Source organism: Alosa pseudoharengus, unplaced genomic scaffold (assembly GCF_046254945.1).
Source record: "Alosa pseudoharengus isolate Yale_2024_CS ecotype anadromous, Long Island Sound unplaced genomic scaffold, YU_APseudo_1.1 YU_APseudo_1.1_scf_9, whole genome shotgun sequence".
Classification (NCBI taxonomy): Eukaryota; Metazoa; Chordata; class Actinopteri; order Clupeiformes; family Clupeidae; genus Alosa; species Alosa pseudoharengus.
Window position 1 is genome coordinate 18,841,888 of NW_027468881.1, and position 4,562 is coordinate 18,846,449.

At 37.5% G+C, this 4,562-nt stretch overlaps 1 long non-coding RNA gene across 3 annotated transcripts; it reads right to left on the reverse strand.

The window, feature by feature from the left end:
* Window positions 1–320: 320 nt before the first annotated feature.
* LOC143114447 (uncharacterized) lies at window positions 321–2,858 on the reverse strand. 3 transcript variants are annotated; one of them, XR_012984919.1, is made up of 4 exons: window positions 2,597–2,858; window positions 1,113–1,222; window positions 887–1,011; window positions 321–698 (listed from the first exon to the last, which is right to left on the reverse strand). It is a non-coding gene; the product is annotated as an uncharacterized LOC143114447 (long non-coding RNA). The 3 variants fall into 3 exon arrangements; XR_012984918.1 differs by having other exon boundaries at window positions 1,113–1,422; XR_012984917.1 differs by lacking the exon at window positions 2,597–2,858 and having other exon boundaries at window positions 1,113–1,582.
* Window positions 2,859–4,562: the final 1,704 nt, after the last annotated feature.

Below are 4,562 nucleotides of genomic sequence, written 5' to 3' on the forward strand. Positions count from 1 at the left end.
TAGTTGACACAATTTGTGTCAATTTGGTTATTGTTACTTTCATTTGGTTATGGTTATGCTTTTGTCCAAAGCCACATACAAATACAAGACAATATAATACTTAAATTTAACAGGGAGCAAATTAAGATGTTTGTCAGACTATTAGAAGGATAATAGCAATAATAAACAACAATGTCAATTCAATCACAGCATAATGAAGTGCATGTTGTCGTTTTATTTATATTTTTAGTATATTTATGGATCTTAGCAGATAAGACAATTATGAAATTATTTAAACCAAATAGTGTGTGCAATAAAGATGAATTCCTGACAGCCTAATGTGAAATTATGTATTATTTATTACAAATATTGTACACATAAACATTACACAAGTTCATAACGAGGGTTTACAAAAATATCATTGTTAAAAAATATCAAATGTATTGGTCTAAAATCAATTAAATCTCTTATACTAATTAGTTTAAAGTCCTCTGTTCTCTGGACAGCAATTGCATGGAAATGGTTATGGAAAAACTTTGTAACAAGTATCCTTAAGAAAAACATTTTGATTTTCACTTTCTGGCAAGTTTGTCGTTTTCTGCAACAATGATGTATTGGGCGGAGGCGGAGGGATCTGCAATGCACACCAAGTGGGGCTGGCGATGTTCTACTGATCTATCAGGAGGATTGTTCAGCACACTGGAAATGCTGGTTCCAGTCTGTTATTTTAAAGAAAGAACAAGAACATAAACAAGTCATTAGACATGTGCAGGGTTTCAAACCATTTACAAATTGACAATACTCATTTTACATTATACCAGATATAACATTGCACCATAAAACATACAATATAGGCGTTCCGTACTATAAGCACACAAAATAAACATTTACTATAGGAGGGGCCTACCGGTTTTATATCCAAAAGGTAGCCCGAAGCTGACTTCACACTGCATTTGGTGTTCCCTTTGCCCCTGCCTGATGCAGTGGGGGGCAGCAGATGGACAAGCTTATGAAGAGCTCTGTAACATGAAACTATAAAAACAAACAAATTTAGTAAACTCTTACTTTCTTGTTAAAATCAATTGCATTCATTCACTGTAGCACAAAAGCTTAATAGAGATAATTCCTCCTACCATCAATCATGCTCAGGAACTGGTGGCAAGGCAGCTTCAGGTTCACTTGTGGACATTCCCTCCCATTTTCGGATGAACAGCAGCTTTTCCAGGAAACATCTTTCCAAATTCTGTGTCAAAGTACATAAATGGACAAAATACAGTCATTTGAAAAATTAGAATGATATCAGAGGGATTAAAGACAATTCATCCAACTTTCATTATTTTCATTGTCCCAAAACAATATGCATATGTGGCATGTCCACAAAGCGTGTAAACTCTGCAAAAACCTCCAACGTTGGATGTCTAGCAGCAATCCACAACCTTGTAGCTGCAACAAAATAGATTATTATAAATTTGATTTCACACCATATTGTGAACACATAACTTATTTCAACTTCCATACTGTTTATTTTTTAAATCATTCAGCATTTCCAAAATAAGAACACACAATCTGGGTGACTAACGTTAGCGAACTGGTCAGAAACGAAATGTTACTTTAGGTTATTATCAAAATGGCAGCATTGATTACTGTTTCATTAATGCGTCACATTATTGCTTAAACTGCACCCCAAAAAAGCAAACTACACACTCTATAAACTATAAAAGATCGATCATCATAACGTTGTGCATAGATGTAGAAGCTAGTTCAACACTGGGTCTACTAACTGCATGCAATATCGTTTCATCAAACCGTGTTCACTAACGTTAGTGTGGCGTTCGGAATGCAAAAGTGTTTTCCCTTGGCAGCGTGGTAGCTTGTAAATGCATTAAGTTCATTCATCATCGTTAACTTGCTAGACTATTTGTGAACATGTTCTAATGTTATGTCGTGGAGCAGAAGAGATATAACTGCATAGGCCTAGCTTCTATAACAAAAACGACTACATTCACGTTACCTGACCTTATGTCTATTATGGCTTGTAACGTTAACCACCGATTGTTCAGAATAAAACGGTCACCGTTATCTATGCAAGTAAAAGTGAATCAGCTTCTAAATAAATAACGGTGGTTATCATGATTTATAGTAGTTATAGTAAGTTAGATAGTGTTGTAACTTATCGTAATTTTTAACGTTGATAGTAGTTTGTAGTTTTGACATCCTGAGCCATACCGTTAGCATTTCATACCTTGTTAGCACTAGCTACAAGGTCATACCAGTTACCACAAACCTTGCTAACGTTAGCTGTCCATAGCTAAAACTTTAGCAGCTACCCAAAATGCGGATTTACCCACATAGTAATACGAGATGACGTAACGTTAGAATATTTTAGTTTCTACATGTATGCCAGTGTTTTTCAGAGTGTGTTAATGTAAGGTCAGGATTGACTTAACATGGACTAGCATAACGATTGCTAATCAATAACCTAACGTTAGCTGCTAGAGCTACTTGGCTAACAATCGATGCTGGACTTTATTATCATTTAACCTTTACAATATTGCAAGTTGCAACAGTCTTTAAAATAAACATAACAAATACGTCTGAAGACATGGGTCTACCTTACCTTTTATTCAGACATTTAATTCCACTCTATGTGCCACTTGCAACTTCTTCCAGTGCGCCAAAATGAAGTGCTGAGAAAAGAACCTCTCCTCTCAGGGTAACGGCTCATCCAGGACACCAGGGATTGGCCAATAATTTAACACATTTTGTGTTGGGCAGTATATTCCAGTAATATAACACAGTAACAACACAAAATAACACAAATTGTGTTAAAATTGTGATAACACAAAAAATGTGTAATTATTTAACACATCATTTTTGAGAGTGTACATTGCCTGGTCAGAGGGGGGGTTGGTGTGTATAGGGTCAGTATTAAGTCTGACATAGCATAAGCGATGCCTATCTGCCTGTGTATTTTCTGCCCTATCAGTGTGTCAATAAATACTGTAAACTTTATCTCAGCCTGGTGTCTGTCTCTGAGGGGTTTGAACCCATTACTGCCTCTTTTGCTGGCACATTGGTAACACACACACACACAACACACTATGTTCTCCTGATGGGGACCTGACAGTATGGCCCCCATCAGACTGCAGTCGCAATGCATCTGATAAGATGGAGAAGGTAGTGTATGATTTAATTATACCCAGCCTGCCTGGACGCAGCCTGTGTTACACTCTGAGATTCTAGCTGTCTTTGTTATTTATTTCCTGCCATATCCAAATGGTTAGTCACTCGCTTCCTCCGCAGGATTGATTGATTTGTTTTGGTGAGCTCAAATAAAGCAAGTCAGTGAAGGGACAAAACTGGCCAAAACCGAAAGATAAATAACCGCACATAAAACCTGATGTGATCAGTCCTGATAAAACAGTATGAGATATGTGGAGAAAACAACAGGATATAAGACACATAAAGTAGAGGCAAGATGTTATAAAGCTCACCCTCCCACAGGAAAAAAAGTTCCCGTCCTACTCTTTCAGAGCAGACTGAGATTCACTGGGTGCTGTTAGTTCTGCCTTCCAGATGGGCTGCAGCAACACACTTACACTTGAGGGAGGAGGATAGCCACTGTATATGTCCTGTTATGAAACCAGGGTGTTCAAGCCCTAATGTCTCTATGTACTTTAAGAGAAGGGAAGGGTTTTATGAGGATGCTATTTGGCTCTGGAGCTGCTTCAAGATGCACCCTTTTTAAAACCCTTCTGTTGTAGGCTGATGTAATAGGTTTGTGACAGGGATAGAGGATCCAGCAGATCAACCAATCAAGGCCAACTTTGCCTGACTCTTCTCTGGTCTGTTCTCGGTAGAATTATTTAGTTGGAATATTTAATGGCAGTCGGCTTTTAGAACGGGAAAATGGGTCACACACACCCTCACAAGGCTAAAGTGAGCCGATCCCATCTAGATATTCTGTAAAATCCATCAAAAAATCGTTCTATCTATCTATCTTGCATTCTGGATGTCATGAAAAGAGCAATTTAAATGTATCAAATGTAAAATATATCAAAAAGTAATAATTTACTGCACAGTAATTACAGTTATCAGATATTTTCCCTCTATGATGATTTGATACATAAGAATTATGTTTTAAAACCAGTATGACTGTGCATGCCATTAATGAAGACAAATAAGTATCCTTACTGTAAATGTTGTATGTGGTTTGTGTCAGTGAGTCACAATGGATCTGTCATCAGCTTTGTGTAATGAAACAGTGAGCTCTCTCTATTTCACTCTCACTCTCTCTTTCTTTGTCTCTCTCTCTCTCACTTCATCTTGTCGTTGCCTCCTGTCAGAGCAGAGCCACCCCATCTCATCAGCATTTTATTTGGATCAGTTTGAAGTGAGGAGCAGCAATCCTGCCATCAACAGAGGAAAACAGAAAGGGAAGATGGGCATGTAATTGTTGAAAGAGAGAATTTATGATGTTAAAGAAAGACAGAAAGAAAGAAAAGAGCGGGAGTAGACACAAAGGGAGAGAGAGAAAGAGTTTGACAGAAAAGAGAGCCTGAACAGTGAATAGAGAATGCCAC